The following is a 20,484-nucleotide window of genomic DNA, read 5'->3' as shown; positions in this document are numbered from 1 at the left end:
GCACTTCGTTTGTCGTGATCATTGTGGGGTTGTAGCTGTAATCAAGTTCCTCAACACATGTCATTTTGGACTTCTTGTGAATCATCTATTCTTGATTGTTGCACAATCACGTCATGCAAGTGCACTGGGGTCCTGTTTTTAAGGTAAGGGGGAGAAATATGACATGAACATTAAGTGCACTTTAATAAATTGGAGTTAAAAAAAAAAAAAACCCTCTTACCTTTGTGCATTTACTGAATGGAACTCAGAGTGCAGCTCCCTTTTAAACACAATTAGTCGTCTTATTTTATACTTTTCCTGGAGTTCTGCCTCAAAATAAGGGCGCTTTGCACCCCGTTTCAGACTGGAAACATTATGTATGTATCCTCGATGTGGCACCATCGACACCCATGCGATCAGCAGCATCGACACGAGACCCACATCAGCACCGGCAACCGGTTAATATAATATGAGAAAAAAAGTAAACCCTTCTAGCCTGTTGTCTGTGAATCTATACACACGTATTAATATATCATGCATATTAATCATTAATCGTATCAACAACTAATTAATATATCATATATTATTATTAATATAACGTAAACTTACTTGCATAACAACAGGAAGCATTCCTAGTTATGGGAATCAAGGATTCATTAATAAACCTGTTCAGTATTTTTTTTTACTTTCCAGACACAATGTACACCCACACATGGTAATTTAAAGTTGACATTTACTAAAATAGTGGGCTCAGATGTATACTATATATGTAATAGTAAGTTGTGGGCTTGTCTGTTTTTATGTAGCAGATGTAGTGATAATACATGTGAACAATTTAAAACACACAACCTTTGGATGCAACGTGAGTTGTCCGTTTGTCTTTATTGTAACTCATTCATTGTAATTATTTTTTGTCCAGGACGGAGGAAACGACAGAGGGAACAGGAGCATCTGACTGTCCTGAGGGAGATGCAGACATCTGATGTTGAGCAGCAGGAGTTGAACCGGGCACAACGCGAGCGCCATTGCGATGATGCAGCACGTACAAGAGAACTAGAAGCGGCTTTGAGGAGGGAGGAGATTGCTGCAATGTCATCCTACAACCAGGCCTTTCTGGGAACCCTGAGCCAGCTTGTACAGGCACTGAACCGGCGGGACGCTGTTCCACCGCCCCTTGACTGAAACTCCATAGTTTGCTCATGTGAACTTCATGTTTGCACTACATATAACATGTCTATAGTTGGTTGTGTGAATTTATATTTATATGATTTTTTTTGTTTTTTTTTCTATTTGTATGTGTGTGTTTAAATAAAACCTTTTTAAAAATTATTACAAATAGTGTCTTTTGATGGTTTGCTTTTTAACAAGGGTTTGACCATGTTTTTGTCAGATTTTATACTGTGATAATCTTAAAAAAACAGCAGAGACAACATTACTAACGATATTGTATTTATTTTTTAACAATTAAAGTAACGCATTTAACTGCGCGTTTGTGAAACCGGGAACAATATAATCCCACCACTCGGTAGCTCGGTTGAAAGCCCAAACAGACGGTTTGCCGCGGCGACTTTGCAAAGCGAAACAGATCTTAAACACATAAAGCATACACATTTTAGTACTTAAAGGTCCCATGGCATGGCATTTTTCTATTATTTTATAGTGTTTTCTGAGGTGTACTTATATTATTAGTATGATTTTTACATCATAAAATGTCATAATTTAGAAATAAAAGGCATTTTTTCTATACTGCTGTTTGCCCTGTGGCTGAATGCCCTGCTTCAAGAGGCGTGTCTGCTGTGAGACTTCAGTAAAAACGCCCACTGTTGTGATTGGCTGACATCTTTGCATTTTAAATGAGCGGAGGGGGCGTGGTTTAACGAGGCACGAGCAGGCACGAGTCTGCCAGAGAGACGGATGGACCTGTGTTCACTTCTCATCATTTCTCTCAGCATGTCTCAGTTCAGGGTGAACTGTTTTAGTTACAGCATATACTTCAGGTTATTAGTCTATTTCTAGTCGGAGGGGCTGTCACTCATGTCAGAAAGTTAGTAACTTTAGTAAATTATGGATCAGCGCTGACTCGAGACGCGAACCGTTTAGAACGATTCAGTCCGATTTGGTGAACTGGTTCGGTTCACTAAAAAGAACCGATTCAAAAGAATGATTCGTTCGCGAACCGGACATCACGGAGACGAAGCGATTGCTAACAAAGTTATTTATAGTAACTGTTACTAAATATATTACTGAGTTATGAGAGCGCTGTCTGTCAGCGCGAGTTTATTGTGTTTGTATCTGAGAGTTCTGAATAAACACGAGTCCCAGTCACACCGAGTCCTCTTCATCATTATTCTACCAACTTTGTAACACATGCAATGTACCATTACAGCGAGATGAACGAGTTAGTAAGTTTGATTAAAGCATTATTTCTAGATATGTTCCAATCATATGAATAGCGTCATTGACGCGCATTGAGTAACGTTACACACAGAGATGTATAGTAACGAAGTAGAACTACTTCACTACTGTACTAAAAGGCAGTATCTGTACTTTACAAGAGTATTAATTTTTTCTCCTACTTCCACTTTTACTTCAGTACATATTTTCGATGAGTTTAATACTTTTACTCCGATATTTTTGTATGTGCTGCATCGTTACTCGTTACAATTATAAAAATGTTATGAATCATTCCATTCCAAACCCACATTACCGCGCATGAGAGAGAGAGCGCGCGCGAGAGTGCGAGAGAGAGACCCGCGAGCGCGCATTCACTGTCTTTAAAACAACACGAGCGTCTTGCGCTCAAATTGCTCTCTATTTGTTTACATAGTTAATGTGCACTGTGAAGTAACATATATAAACAATGAACAGCTGTATTTTTATTAACTAAGATTAACAAAGATTAATAAATACAGTAACAAATGTATTGATCATGGTTAGTTCATGTTCGTTATTAGTCTAATATATTAACTAATGTAATGTTAACAAATCAGACCATATTGTAAAGTGTTACAAACAAATAATTTACTCAGAACACCTCTTGAAATGAGAATATAAGTGTGCTTACCCCATTTTTTTTTTTAGTAAGAGTGGTTATAGTAAGATTTAATCTTAATGAACTACAGTATTTTCAGGTTATTTATATGACAATATGTAGAAAAATTACCTACCAACATTGTGATTGTCCTTTAGGTTAATCATTTGAAATAATAAAAACAATATGATGTTCAAACTTTTGACTACTTTCTTTAATAGCTACATAACACAATACTTGTACTTTTACTTTCAGTACTTGAGTAGTACATTTTAAAATAAACTACTTGCAATACTTAAGTACAAAAAATGTTGAAGTGCTCTTTAAGCACCACACTTAAGTAGAAGTACTAAAGTATTCAACTTCTACTCAAGTCACTTTTTTGATAAGGAACTTGTACTTTTACTCAAGTATGTGTCTCTAGTACTTTATACATCTCTGGTTACACAGCGCAAACAAAGACAACAGCAGTAATCGAATGTAATCCAGTTTATTGTGGGGTTAGCTGGCTAGCCTAGCCGGAGACCCTCACGCTTACCCCCCTTCTGCTTAATCTCACGCCGCGTTTGGTGCCTCCGCTGTGGGCCAGATGCAGTACTGGGGGTCGGGGATGTTGGAGGCCGAGCTTCAGCGTGCGTGAAGTTTATCTCTAAAGATGTGACTGCTGATGTTAAACAGAAAAGACTGTATGCACATTTTAGAACAGATAGACGCGACAAGGACGTACAAAAACACTGACTCACAAGATAGAAAACACGAAAACACTGTTCTGTCGGGAGAGAGAGAAGCCGCTGAGTGTGCACGAATAATAAATAATAAGCTACACATAAGAAATCACTGATCACAGATCAGAAGGAACTGAAGAAAGACTTCTGTTTTCATTTGTACATCCAAACACTGAGAAACTGCCAGCGTTCACTCGTTCACAAGTAACGTTAATGATCTCGAGTGTTTGCATGGGCGTGCCAGATTCTCTGGGCGGAGGAAAGGGAGGAAACCGTTCCTGCTTGGACGTCAAACCAGGAGACTTCAGGATTGGCTAGTCGGGCCTGTCATTTTCTCAAAGGCAGAGAAAGACAGCCAGAACTCGGTTTTACACCGATCAACATTTCTATCCACTTGGGGACAATATTCAGGCTAGGGGAACTCATATTAATGTTGAAATACCTCATAAAATGAATATTTCATGCCATGGGACCTTTAATACTGGTAGCTATAAAGTTGATAGTATTTACACATATGCAAACGTTAGCATAACTTACCCTCTTGCGTCGGCTTTGAACAACCAGATTCGTCTCGTAGTCTGAACTCTGTAGTAATTCCCAAACTCTCCTGTTTTTGTCAGCAGTGTTTCGTTTTGCTGCCCTCAGCCTCTCCTGAAATAACGTTTGTCTTCTTGCTGTGAGAAACAGCCACATCCCGAGGATCAAAAAAAGCATACACTCGATTTCCTACATTGTCCTGTGTGTGTGGGTAGCGGGTGTGTGTCGCGTAGACGATTACGTCACGGCAGTTTCCTGTGGCGTCACTATGACGACCAGGTACTATTGTGGAGGTACTATCTGCAATGGAAAACGGAGCGAAAAGCGAGCCGAGACGAGCTGGTACTGGTAATGGAAAAGCGTCATAATACTGTACCCGTTTACACGTGAACAAGGGATCTACAACTTGACGAAAGCAATGATTTATAACCTGTACATTAAATATTTCATAATTGGACAACTATGGGACAAGGTCATGCAGCAGCAATCATCACAACAGTGAAAGGAACCTCAAGGTTATTTTGCCTGGGGCCCCCAAATCACCAAATCAGCCCCTGGCTTTATGTGAGCATAACCGTTGCTAATAAGCATGTTTTTACATCTGAAGCTAATGGGGAAATTTAGTTTACTAGTTAAATGCAAAGTTAGCCTTTTTCCACACTGTAAGATATTGATTAATTTAAGTGAAATATTAAAACCCAATACGTATTTTATGGCTGTTTGGAAACCTTGGGATCTTGACTAGAATGTAAAATAAAGTTCTGTGGATTTGAACAAAGCTTGGCTGGATTTGATCCCACACAAGGAAGTTTACAATTACATTTATGCAAAAGATAAATGGCAATATATTAGAAGTAAATAGAGACGTAAATGTGGTGTCGGTGTGTGTCACATTTATTACTGTCCTCGACATTGAACTCCAACCCAAAAGCCACAGGTCTGCCTGTTAGTCTGTTTATCTAGCTGTCTGCCTGCCTGTGTAACATTAATATCTCTTTACCTAACTTTTTTGTTTCCCTTTACAGCAACAATTTCCAGTTTGAAGATGGCCCAGAGAGGTAAGCCTTACAGTTGCTAATCTGGAAGCATAGGCAAGTGTGCCTGAGAACGATGGTATGATCTGCAACACTGTCTTTTTTTATTACTGATGTATTACTGACTAGCTTTTTCTTTCTTTGTTGTTATTCAACAAGAGAGAACTGCAATCAGTCCTAATCAAAGGGAAACCCTGAAATCCTTCTTTAAGGAAGGAATGACAAGAGTAGGTGGCGAATTGATACCGAGAGCTGCATCGGCCACTGGTTTGGACACTAGTGTCATTGAAGTAAGGTTTACTTTAGTGCTACACTAACAAACAACGTCAAATAAACATTGTTGACATTCAGTTTAATTGGTGTAATACTCTTTTGTTATTCTTTCTTTTTCAGAACTGGATTGGTAATTACAAAAGATCAAGTTTAATGACAAAAGCTTCGTCTGAGCCCCGGCCATCAAAGGCCAAAGCTCATATTAGAGAGCTGTCGCCTTACAATCTTTTTTGTAGGGACACACTTCGAAACAAAGGTGAGAGACAAAATTTAACGGCTGCTTTTAATTTTTATACTAAATGGTTTGTTGTTGTACATAGTGGCCCTGTTTACATCAGGAGTTTTGAAACAAATTTTCAAGATAGGATCTGGCAAATACTTAACTCACACAAATTGCATTCATCAGTGTAAGACTGCTGAGTTGTTACAGAGAAATGGGTTTCACAACTCAAGTAAACCAGTGTGTTGGACAGACTGTCGTTGTATAAATTTACTTTAAAAAAGAGATGCTGACTCTAAAGTGTTAATTTTTCTTTGCATCTACTTTTTCCTTACTGTGCGTTCACACCGCCGCCGGCGAGAGCGTCAAACTTCGCTCTGGCCGCTCTGCCATCGACGCTGTAGAAAGATTCGTGGACGCGCTGCCGCTCTGACGTAGAACGAATGCTTGGTCTTTTTTAAAACGTCATTTAAAGGGGCTGCAAAGCAAACAATCATGTTGATCGATGTTTGTGCAGACTGACCACAGGTAGGGTATAACTGTATAATATAACCTCATGAGATCATTTAAATGTGAAAGTTTAAAAAAAGCAGATCGATGGAAAGAACTTAACAATTATAGTTACATGTTTGCTAACGAAATAAACCAATTAAAAGCCATTTGTGTGGTGTATAAATAATGTTGCGCGTTTTCTTATCAAACCCACCGCACCAGCAGTGATCAACCTCCTCTATATTGCTGGGGAACTAATGTGGTCGGAACCAAAGTTTACAGCACTGCGTTCTCTGGAATCCTCTCAAGCGGAGCACTTCTACATTCCCATTGGTTGCCGCCGGTTGCCGCCGAAGCGCGTCATAGCTCATTACCATAAAGTTGACCTGATTCCAACTCTCCTCGACGCCCAAATCGTCCAAGACGCACCGCGCCGCTCTCGCCGGAGCTCGCCGCCAGGCTCCCATTGAAAATGAATGACTTCCGGCCACTTTGACGCTCTCGCCGGCGGCGGTGTGAACGCACAGTTAGGCTCAATGAATGATATTAAGGGCAGGTGGGCCACGTTGGCGGAAGAAGAAAAAATGAAATACTCTCAAGAGGCAGCAGCACTGAGGGCACATGGGCAGGACCTTAGCCCTGAGATGAGGGATGCCCGAATCAAAATGCACCTTAAAAAGCTGAAGTTAGAGGTTTGGAAACATGCTTCATTTGCTAGGCATTAGTGGTATTATTATATTATTAGATGGAAGGATGATTGACAACAATTGTGATGTGATCAGAACATTGTGACAGACAACTGGATTGTTTATCTGTAGATTTTCTTTCCTCATTTCAAATGAATTCATCCCAAATAAATATTCTAGCTGATTTTTGTTTACAAGGCCATCAACAACAAATATTCTCACATTGAAGAAATTGTCAAAGGCTTTTTGTCACCCCGCAGTAATTCAACTTAAAAGGTGAAACTAATATATATGTATAGTTACTCAGAAAATGAGAATATTGTGAAAAGGTTCAGTATTGTCGGCTCAAAGTGTCACACTCTCATCGGCTAATTAATCCAAAACACCTGCAAAGGGTTCCTGAGCCTTTAAAGGTTGATTTTACCAAAAGTACCAAAACCTGGTTCAATGACCATGGGATTACTGTGCTCCAGAAAACTTGAACCAGAAGACCTGAACCCCAGAGAATCTATGGGGCATCGCCATGAGAGACATGAGACCGATCAATGCAGAAGAGCTGAGCAGTGCCACAGGCTGAGCATCCATGCCACGCTGCCGCATTGAGGCAGTGATTCATGCAAAAGTGGCCCAAACCAAGCACTGAGTACATGTGCATGATTATACTTTTCAGAGGGCTGACATTTCTGTATTTAAAATCATTTTTTATTGATTTCATGTAATATTCTAATTTTCTGAGATTTTTAATTTGGGGTTTTCATAAATTGTAAGCCATAATCATCAAAATTATAACAAATAAAGGCATGAAATATCTCACTTTACATGTAATGAGTCTATATAATATATTAGTTTCACCATTTAAGTTGAATCACTGAAATTAATTTACTACTCATTTTTCGAGTTTCGCCTGTACTAATAAGCCCTCAAATACTGAGCATTTAATGGCCTAAATACAGCCTAATCAGCACTCAAGTGCACACATAAAGAGCGCACAAGCAAACAATGATTGACTGTTGTGTAAAAACACTGTCTAAACATTAAACAAAAAAATTATGTTTTATGTGTTTTTGGTTGCAGAGATTAATTTGACGATGCTGATTGATCATCTCTACAGTGGACACACATATGCACATTTCATACTGATTACATAATCGGAGAATATTGTTTTCCACTTGAATTGTTACAATGACAATGGACGTAGTGTAAGCATTTTAAGTGGAGAGGTGCTACATTTTCTTCATAAGTTCAATACAGAAGGTGGACTGGCGGAGGATAGATATTTTACTTTATAACGTTATATTTGTCTTATACAAATGCATTGATTTGCTTCAGAAGGCCTTTATTAATCCCACAGAGCACCTTTAGAATGGATGGATGCACTTTTATGGGCTTCAAGACAGAAACACCCATTCACTGCCATTATAAAGCTGGGAAGACCTAGGACATTTATTATTAAAACTCCAAATGTCTGAAACTAGAATGTCATTTATACTAGGGTGACTTGAGGGTGATTAAATCATGGACTAATTTTTAATTTTGGGTAAACAATCCCTTTAAGCAAATTTACCTGCCATAAAATTGTATTTACCACCCATGAAAATGTTTTTGCAGAACAGGCAGTTATGGCTTATACTAAAAAACACAAATTCTCCTTTGAGTAAAAGTAACTGTTGAAACGTCTTTTGCACTTAAACATACTACACATATTACAGATTGAACTGCCAATTTCTGTCATATTTTCAGAGCTGTATATGTGTAACTACACCAACCCATCAAATCCAATATGCTGTGTTCTCAAATGCCATAGATAAACAAAGGTATAAAATATAAAAATTATACATCTGGCTCTACAACCCTACAACTATAAGCTGTAATGTTTCTTATTTTACATGTTCTCCCGTCTTGATTCAAATAATGTCTTTGTGTTGTTTATTGCAGATTTCAGAGCGATCTGCATCCGTCTACAGTGTGAACGCCGCCAGTACGCCGGTTACTGCATAAGGAGCAGGATGGGAAGTCAAAAACTGTACCATAGCAGACAGCACAGGGACTATCCCAATCTCACTGTGGGATAAACACATCGACCAAATCCATGATATAACAGCAGACGTTGAAGGAGCTTTGGGAAATATAACAAAGAGGTGCCCAAATGCAACAGTCCACAAAACGTAGACCTCAAACAAACGTTCCATCGCTGCCAAGTGTGCAAGATGAACAGAAAAGCCACCCGCTACATCACCAAGTGCAGCGGACTCCTGACGTTCAGACAGAAGTTGAACTAACTATAACCAACTCGGTCCTAAACAACTTCTTCACAAGCCTACGAGACATTAATACTACACCAATCAGCTTTCAGTATCACTAATGCTTCATCAAACCAGTTAGTATGAGTGGTGAAGAAATCTAAATTCAAATGAATATCAAATATGTTTTGAGTCCTATAATGTCCTACAAGGCCTTCTCGTTTAACTTTGCATGGAGGGCACTTGGTATACAACCTACAGAGGGGTCCAGCATAAACCAGAAGTCCTTCAAACTGTAATGGTCTGTAATATACAACATAATTCAAGGCCAGACACAGATGATAACAAAAAAGTACTTTGAAATTAAAATGAATAAGAGTAAACCAGAACCAGAGTACTGTGAACGCCTCACTTCAAACTGTAACGGTCTGTAATATATATATATATATATATATATATATATATATATATATATATATATATATATATATATATATATATATATATATATATATATATATATATATATATATATATATATATATATATATATATATATATGTGTGTGTGTGTGTGTGTGTGTGTGTGTGTATCAAATGAAACGGTGAAATGTTGATGAAGTGACTGCCAGCAGCTCTGCAGATAAAGTTCATGTGCTCATGTATAGCGAGACAGCAGACGCTGAAATCATCACGAGCTTCAGTTTGTGTAGTAGAAGATGAAACTGCAGCGCTCACTCACAACACTTCAGACTTCAGATTTCATTAACATGAGCTTTAATATTCACAGACACTAGTCCGTATCAATATCTGATTCATTGTACAGCCCTATGTGAGTTATTTATTGTTGTGTTATGAAGTTATTATCATTAGTGTACGTAGGGTGTGCAGCTAATAAAGGACTGCACTCAATACACTCTACACAGCTCTCTCTATGGCCACTGAATAAACACAGCAGCTGTTTCAGCAACGCACCGCTGTGGCGGTGTTTTAAAAACACATGTCGGTTTTGTTCAGTATTCAGAAAAGGTCCTTGTTTCATTCCAGTGTTGTGCCGAATTCTGTGACCTACAGATCATGTGACCCTACCCTCATTACTAGGGTCACAGAATTCGGCACAGCTGCAGAATGAATCAGCGTTGAATGAATGGTTTACTAACTCATTAAGAGCCCCTCGCTGCCACCTACTGACACAACACGACACATGTAACCGGCTATGAAAGCACTGAAAAACTGCTAAAACACTCCGTTTCTCAAAGTCAGGTCTGCCAATGTTATAAAATATGATTTATTGACCAATAATAGCCATTATAAATGTTACATATGTAATATATATTAATTAATAAGTTCTAAATTGTATTTTAAATGCCTTATATCTATCATTTGTGTTGAAAAACATCTTGAGGTACACTGTCAGAAAAAAAGGGTACGGTTGGGGTCCGTTTGTGAACACTTAGGGTACAAATGGTGAAGTTGTACCCTCAATGGGTCATAATTACACATTATGGTACTCATATGTACCATTTTTGTGGTAAAAAGGTACACATATGTTTCCAACTGTCAAAGGGTCCATGTTTGGACCATTTAATCCACAAATAAAGGTACAATTACTTGTGTGACAAAAGGAATAAGCCAAAGTGTATGAAACAGTAAAAGCTTATTACTTAGGCTAAACATACACAGTGATCTGATCTGAACGATTCAGTGAACAAAAATTGATTCAACCCAAACTATATTAAACATAGAAAGATATTAATTTTCATAAGTTTTTGAAGAGATGTAACAAAATAACCAGATCTTTAAAAGCCCACATCTTTACTGACTAGTTTTGCACATGACATTTTATTGATCAAAGTATCAAGATATAACTTTTAAACATAAAGCAACTGTGTTAAAGTAGGCCCGTATTTTTATTGTAATTTTAAACTAATATAAAATCTGATAAAATCTAATATAAAATCTATTTTTTTCTATTAATTTAGAGTTAAACAAATACATTTACTTATCTTTCTTAGCAAAGAAGTTGAAGATTGCATGGCGGTTATTCTACATCAGGGCTGTCTCACTTCTGACGCTGTCGACGGAGGATCTTCTTCAAAATTTAAAAGAAGCTGGAATACATGTTACTGAAGACGAAGCACAGAAATTCAGAGGTAAGTTTAGTTTTAAGTAACTTTACTGTGAAAATTCGTTGGTTCCCTTTCGAGTCATGTTCACCTTGACATTGCGTCTGTAGCTAGGCCTGCCTGACGCGTGAGGGGGAAAAAACCTTCGAAAACACTGACCTGACAAAACCAACACACCAACAACTATTACGTTTTAAGCTTATTGTTATTATTGCAATTGTTTTCATCCATAAGAGATAACTTTTCTCATAACTTATACTCTACCGCGAGACATTGTTCAAAAAAAGCAATGAAACGGCTATAGAACCAGATGTAAACATCGCGTTTTGTGTGTTTTGCTTTCTATTCACTAAAGCTGGGTCAATATGGAACCACAGATTTATAAATTCAGTTTCCCAGAATTTTCGTTCTAATCTAACGTTAAGTTATACGTGTTCTCTCTGGACGCGAGCGAACGCCTGTCCGGTTTAAAGGTCCCGTTCTTCGTGATCCCATTGTTCAAACTTTAGTTAGTGTGTAATGTTGCTGTTAGAGCATAAATAATACCTGTAAAATTATAAAGCTCAAAGTTCAATGCCAAGCGAGATATTTTATTTAACAGAAGTTCCCTTTCAAAGCCTACAGCGAACGGCTGGCTTGGACATCCTGGTACTTCCTACATAAATGATGTCAGTAGAACAGTAGAACAGACTAACCTCCGCCTACAAGAATACTCGAAAAAGGGGGCGTGGTCTTGTTGCTGTCCAACGTGGAGAAGACGAGGAAGTTTTGCGTGGAGAAGAGGAAGTGTTGCGTTTGAGTGTGTGTGTCGCCATGTCGTCGAGACGCTGTTATTTTCATCCCGGAGTCAAATCACCTTTGTTTGGCTTTCCCAGGGACGCTGTAGAGATCATTGAGCGCACACATCTCCCGTTAAGAGGCGTGACCTTTCCAACGTGCGCTAAGCTGCTGTCGAATCACAACACAAGAACCGCTGGCACAATCAGAACTCGTTACGTAATTCTGAAGGAGGGACTTCATAGAACAGGAACTCATCAGCCTGTTTTTAGGACAGTGAAAACAGCGGTATACAGATCAGTACATTGTGTGAAAAATACTGTGTTTTTTTACACGCGAAACATGAACACATGTTATATTGCACACTGTAAACACAATCAAAGCTTCAAAAAAACACGAAGAACGGGACCTTTAATTTTAACGCCTCTCCTGGTCAGTCTGAAATTAAATCATATAATTTACGAATATTATCCCTGTTGATAATGCGTTGTTCTTTGAGCTGCTAATTTAAAGGATTTTGCTTCTAATCACACTCTGAAAAAAGTTAATTTCTCTGTTAGTACGTTAAAAGGTACATATTAGTACCTTTTAGATTTTGTACCTTAGGGCAGTGGTTCCCAACCACGTTCCTGGAGGACCCCCAACAGTGCACATTTTGCATGTCTCCTCAATCAAACACACCTGATTCAGGTCATCAGCTCATTAGTAGCTACTCCAAGACCTGATGTGGGTGTGTCAGACAAAGGACACATCCAAAATGTGCACTGTTGGGGGTCCTCCAGGAACGTGGTTGGGAACCACTGCCTTAGGGTACTACCCAGTGACATTTTTGTACCTTTTTTCAGAGAGTGTAAAAGTAAGTTAGAGTTATTCGGAATTTTTCAAAATTAAAGTAAGTTCATATTTTTTATACTGATCATTGTTCATTGAAAAAGACATTTAATTTATTGTTGCTGTTAAAACATCCAGCTCACACTGATAAATCTTTTTTTTTCTTCCATTTTTCAGAAAATGAGGTAGAAGGGGAAACAATAGAGTGTGGCCTCACAGAGAACATGATTTCATATTTATTTCAACGCTCCTTTAAAAATACAGGCCAAATTTTACTAATTTTTACACAAGGTGAAGGAGGTGGTAGCACTAACACTAGAACCAGTGCCAGCAGAATCCTGTCAACAAACTTTGACTACAGAAAAGTAAGTATAACATTGAGGTTTGTGTATTATATTTGTCTTATGTTTAGTGATTGACCATATTGATTTGTTACTTAAAAGTAATAAGAATTAAAAATGGTTATTTTTTTATTATTAAAGAAGTTTCTTAGAGGCCAATTGGTTTTAATTTAATTTTTCAGATATCCAACCAATGCAGAATATGTGCAAAAGCACTTATTGTGAAATACCCTTTCCTAAAGGATCTTGAAGGGAATGGCTATGTAAGTTACAAGGAATGGTAGACTTTATATTATGTGAAATGACTTTACCAGTGTAAATAAGAGTTACTTAAGGTTATTGTTACATGAATGATATGGTCTTAGATTTTGTTTACATCTTAGCAATTTTAATTGTTAGAAAGTGGTGGATTCTGTTTATATGCATTTAAAAAAAATGACATGTCAAAATATCTTGGCTGTATTCCCTGAACTATACCATATTTTTCCCTTATGTGTTAGCACACTTGGCACCAGTCCCTCAAGCGCAAATTTAAAGCTGAGCGTGCACCTCTGGTCCATGAAGATGAGGTGAGAGAGTAAGGAGAAGTTTGGGCACAAAAAAGTGAGACTCCCTGAACAATCTCCAGCAGCCTGTCGCAGATCTGAGTCAGGGGTAAGTGGATTCCTGTATTTAAAATTGGTTATTAAACAAATAAAATTTGACAACTAAAGAGTAATTTAATTAAACAGTATACAGTAGGTTGTCTGCCTTTCAGCCATGAATAACAACTTTATTCAACAATATCATCTCTTCTGTGTCATTCTCATGCGCAGTTTTCATTCAGCACTTCCAGGTTCTGCGTCAGAATGCCGGCTCTTTATTGGCCGACGCTGTTAACCTGAGCAGCATGACGAATGCATGTGATGCTGACTCGGGAGTCAGCCAATACTGAGCCGGTGTTCTGATGTAGAACCTGGAAGCGCTGAACGTATACGATTTTTTTCGCACTAAAAGTATTCTCGTCGCTTTATAAACTTAAGGTTTAACCACTGACATGGAATGATCCATTTGCATAGTACATTTTTTAAAGGAATTCATTGTGCATTCTTTAATTGAATATCTTTGTGATCATAAAATGTAAGGTAAGGAATTAGTGAATAGCAAAAAATGTGTTTTTGAGGTTTAACTATTGTTATTATTATTATTGACTTTTACATTTGATCCAATAGGCGATTGCTGTCATTGGTGGGGATGCATCCTCTGTTGAGAGTCATGTGAATGTCCTACATATCCAGTACAGCAAGGTGCGACCAGACACTTTGGTGGTCAATGACCGAAAGCAGCGGACTATTGCGTGGCGAAAAAGGGAGATAAGAGATGGAATGACTGTGGAGGATATCCTTAAGAAATATCCTTTCTTAAAAACACATATTTTAAATCAGTTTGCAGCTTAAAATACGTAAATGTTGAATGCCGATATAAACAAAGTATGCTAAAATGATAATTTACAGTTAAGAGTTTGTAAAATTTTTGTAATTTTTGAAACCTTCAGGTGACCAAATATATGTGCATTCAAGCTTAGAAGTATTTGCACAATGATATTACTAAAGGGAAATAGCAACGAAAAGAGAACAACAAAGAATATTAAAATGTCTGATTTCTGTCTCTTTCTGTCAATTTTCAGTTGTGTAATGAAGTTGACCGAATACATTCATCAACTGTCAGTTTACACCAGCGCTTCAAGGATGGCTTTACCAGTATTGTGCCAAAGGTGCTTGAGCTTGTTCAAAGAAATGCTCCACTGGCCAAAGTCTACAAGGAAGCAAGAGAAGAGATGCTTGCAGAAGAACTACCAGGTATTGACATACAACATAGTGGTTTTATGATAATCTATTTATTTTCTTTTTTTTTTAAAGAACTGCTAGTTTGGTTAATTAAAAGTATATGTGCACAACAAATATATTTGTTTAAAATTTGTGCTTAGTGTCCATACAGTATCTCCCTCCATGAGAAACTGATCTAGCAGTGGTTTTCCAGGTGTGATTGCTGTGGATTATTAGGCTGCCATCACTTTAAAGGGTTAGTTAAAAAAAAAAAGTGAACTATATTAGGTACAACACGCTTGTCACTGGGGCAGTACCCTTAAAAGGACAAATTTGTACCTTTTTAAAGGTACATTATAGTACCATTGCACTATAAGGTACAATTTAGTCAGCAGAGGTACATATTTGCCTTTGAAAGGTACATACTGCAAGGGTACAGATATGTACCCATGTGAAAGGGTACAACGGGTGTACCCTTGAGGGTACTGCCCCAGTGACAAGCCATTGTACCCCAAAAGTTACAAATTTTGCACATTTTTTCTGACAGTGTGTGGCACTGTGGGGGACAAATACATTAAAAAGCAGAAGTGTGTCAGGAAAGGAGTGTCCCACATATAAATATTCTGCAAAGCCTCCCCTGACACCCTCCAAGCTGCAAATTTTGAGAGGTAAGCTATTTTTTCTATTTATTCTTTCATATCCTGTAAAATGGTTTTACATTAGTTGAAAGTTTTAATGTTTGAGAAACTGTTAATGTTCAGATGTCCTTATTCACAGTCACCCTTTTATACTTACTTATTGGTCAATAAAATATATAGAACATAATTAAACCTTCAGATGTATTTAATTAATTTAATTGGGGTATAAAGAAAAGATTACTGTACATCAAATATTTAGCTGTATATTAGCAATAAATAAGGACCAACTATCAGAGGCATGTTTCTAAATTACTGCAGAATACTGAAAAGGGAAAATATGATTTTTCTTTCAAGTCGTCTTCAGTGACTGGCTCAAACAAAGGGAACCTGAAAAAGGAGAGAGAGAGAAGAGGGAGAAGCAAGTGGGGTATTATATATCGCAAACAAATACAGGACATCATAAAAAAAGAAAGGAAACATGAAAATGTATAATATGTCTACAATTCTGATGTTGTTCACATCTATTGTTACAATTATATACAGTATATGTGTCTAAGGGGCTGCAAGATCAAATAAAAACTTTGTTTGAATGGTTGCGTGTGCTCCTGGAGATTATTTAAAGTATACTTATTTACATTTGTCTCAACTCCCAGTGGCAAGAAAAACAGAGAAGACAACATGTTATCAATCAATCAATCAGTCCGACTGTCAATTAGATTAAACAGTGATGCTTACTTTTTGTAGCATGTTTTTTTCAAGGATGTTGTAAACCCTTTGTATGGTGGAGGAAGGAAGAAGACGGGGTCGGCTTGACTGGGACTGCACTTTATTGATCTTTATGATCCTCAAACCTGTTACAAGCGCTCTCTGCGCATTCAACTCAAACTCCTTAACTTTTCCAATAACACTCAGTTCAAACTCCAGACTCTCTCTCAGTAAATAGCCTCAGCCGTGTGTGTGTGTGTGTGTGTGTGTGTGTGTGTGTGTGTGTGTGTGTGTGTGTGTGTGTGTGTGTGTGTGTGTGTGTGTGTGTGTGCTGAATAATGTCAGTGTGTTCAGTCTCCATCTGTCATGTGATCTAAACGATGACCTTTGACCTTCCGATCCCACTGGATTATGACCTCTGTCAGTGTTTCTACTGGACCTGAGAAACTGTAATCTCTGTCTTTGATCTGTTGTGTTTGTCCTATTGTGTGTAATTTGCTTCTGTGTTGTTTCTAATAACCATAAATAAATAAGGTAAGAATAATAACTGTATGGTTATTGTATTGTTATCATTGAGTTGAGTTCAGTCTTGAGAGAGATTCACTGAAATCCTCTTTAAACTTCTCATGATTTTTCTGCCTCTAACTCCTCCTAGAGCTTTAACTCCACATCCTTCAAACTCGGCTCAGAGCTTCAGACTGTTCTGACTCTTTCTGCTGTATCTTTTCAGACTGATCCGACTCACGCTTTTCCTAAAAATGACGATCAAAACTCGGAAAAATCCCATTGACTTTCATTGACGGAATGTTCAGATGAGCCAAGACTGTTCAAACTCCAACTGACGAAATTCAAATCTTATTAACTGCCATTCTATGAACTATTTCTAATCCACTGACACTCACTCGCCTTCCATTCTATCTTAAGGCATCTTTACACAGCCAAGTTAAGGCTATCTATCTATCTATCTATCTATCTATCTATCTATCTATCTATCTATCTATCTATCTATCTATCTATCTATCTATCTATCTATCTATCTATCTATCTATCTATCTATCTATCTATCATAGCAACCACCCGAGTACCCTAGAAACCACATAGTAAAACCCTAGCAACCACTTGAGTATCCTAACAACTGCATAGCAACACCCTAGCAACCACCCCAAGTGCCCTAACAACTACAAATGAACACCCTAGCAACCACCCAGAGAACCCTAGCAACCGCATTGCAACCACAAAACATCCTAGTAAATGCGTAGCAACCACCCAAGTACCCTAGAAACCACCCCAAGTGCCCTAACAACCACATAGAAACACCCTAGCAACCACTCTGAATACCCTAGCAACCACCTGAGTACCCTAGCAACCACGTAACAACACCCTAGCAACAACCCCAAGTACCCTAGCAACCGCATAGCAACACCCTAGCAACCACCCTGAGTACCTTAGCTACCACATATCAAACACCCTAGTAACCACCCCAAGTGCCCTAGCAACTACATATGAACACCCCAGCAACCACCCAGAGTCCCCTAGCAACTGCATAGCAACCATCCTAGCAACCACCTGAGTACCCTAGCAAGACCTTAGCAACCACCGCAACACCCTAGCGAGTCCCCTGAGTATCTATCTATCTGTCTTTCTATCTATCTATCTATCTATCTATCTGAGCATTTATATCCATCCATCCATCTTAACTGGCGTTTTGTGCAGGTGAAGAGACGGGACTTCACTTCTGCATCTGCTCTGAAACACGCGGTGGTGTGTGTGTGTGTGTGTGTGTGTTCACTTTAGACCGGAGGATTGTCATCCCGGCGATATGATGGAGTTCAACACTGCAATACTCATGTAAAGGAGGATATTAATGAACATCCACACGCGATGCTTCTTTGCCGTTGTTTTTATGTGAATCAATGTCAACATTGATGAACACAAATGATGTCCATTAACACAAATGCAGTCTCACACTTCTCAGAACATTTTTGAATTATGGGCTGGTGATGTAAATATTTCCAGTGTCTTCCCTGGGTTTTTTCTCAGGTTGTGATAGACGCGTTTATAAATATAAACAACATTTATTTATACATCACAGCTAGGGTTGGGCACCGAAACCTGGAGCCAATATGGCAGCGGTGCCTTTATCACCGGTATGTGCCGGACCAGAACGCAGATTTCGGTGCCACTTAAATCAAACGTACTTTTGCATTTTGGCTGGTGCCGAGCCAGAGACAGACACACTCCGCCATCGTCACATTCACAACTATTCAGTGTTTTCAACCACATCATGTTTATTTAGGTTTCAGACATTTAAATGCTCAAGTACTAGCAAAAAACACACACTGATGTCGGAAGCTGCTAAAACACTCCTTTCAGACAGTTATAACTTGACTACGTGTTTTATTCACATCAGACACACATTATATTGTGACTCTATAGTTTACTCTATTCTTCTCCCAGTTCAGTGGTCACTTACTTTCATGTATTTCGTGAGACGAAGATAAATTTACGTGATGTAAATCTGACTAGGGTTGCCACCCGTCCCGTAAAATACGGAATCGTCCCGTATTTACAAGCAAAATGACACGTCCCGTATCAAACCAATACGGGACGCGATTTGTTCCGTATTTTACATAGGTCCACACATAGTTCAATAAACACACAAGGATTTTGCATTGTGGAGGATACTCATAGCAAATATAAAGAAATCAATTTCACAATAAGTAGTACAGGAGCTCATTTGTGCGCGATTGCTTTAGCGGCTTTGTTGTCATAGCGGTGGAGTCTCGAGAACATGCGCTGTGCCGTGTGCCTGTAAACTTGCGCGGTTTTTTAAAAACATGTCGAGCTTGCGTCGCGTCGCGTCCACCATTTGACCGCAAGAGGATCTCCAGATATAGAACTGAATATAAAAAAGGTATCAATGGGTCTGTCCAGTAACTCATGATGAACCTCAGGCCAACTGCACACTTTATGAGAAGCATTTCAGTGTCTCAGACTGACTGACTTAAAGCAACAGCAGTGACAGACCGGTCTATGTGACACACACATCCCTGCTTCTAAAGGTATAGGCCTATCGTTTTTTTTTTAATGGATAATATATTAATATAATATTCCATACATTATCAGAGCTTGGCAGACAGAATTCTTATTTTTTAGACAGGTTAATTAATAGATTATAGCCTAATAAATGTTATTATTAATTTATAATTTAGCTATAATCATACAAAACAATTAATATGGAAGTCAATGGTGCCCCCAAAGCAGCCTGAGTACAAACATTCTTCAAAATATCTTCTTTTGTGTTCAGCTGAGCAAATAAACTCATACAGGTTTGGAACATCATGAGGGAGAGTAAATGATGACAGAATTTTCATTTTGGGTGAACTATCCCTTTAAAGTGCACCAAATAGGCTACTATTTTGGCTAGTTATTTTGAAATAAATAAAATAATCAAATGTAAAATAATATAAAATGTGTTCTGTTCCAACCTCACATACTTGATCTCATGTTTTCTTATGGTTTATTATTGAGTTGTCAAGTTGTCAATGTAGAAATAATCATTTCATGACGTGTTCTTTTTTTTTCGTGAATGGGTGTCCCTTATTTTGCCACACTGAAGGTGGCAACCCTAAATCTGACAGATCCGATTCTCTGAGGCGCAAACTAACATGGCGCCGCCCATCGCGCATTATAGATCAACTAACACACATTCACTCACACGTTTGAAAATCAGAATATCAGATAGTTCATGACACAGTTAGCAAGTTTGTGAATATTTTGAATAAAAAAGAAAAAAAGAAATAAACCCGATACAGCTGAGCTGTCATACAGCTCTATTGCGCCTGTGTGTCATGTGAGAAGCACGACGCGTCGCCATGGAAACAATAAGTCGATGCGTTTTAAAATATTTAGCCAGAGAATTTGGTCATATTTCTGCAAAATAAAGCTGAAGCTTGAAGCTGGTTTATAGCAGAGCAATAATACAGACAACTGCTGTTATTACTGTAAGTGTTATTCAGAGTTAAATTAGTTGTAGTTGTGTCAG

This window comes from Gobio gobio (genome assembly GCF_949357685.1).
Source record: "Gobio gobio genome assembly, chromosome: 5".
Taxonomy (NCBI): domain Eukaryota; kingdom Metazoa; phylum Chordata; class Actinopteri; order Cypriniformes; family Gobionidae; genus Gobio; species Gobio gobio.
This window is presented reverse-complemented; position numbering follows the sequence as displayed.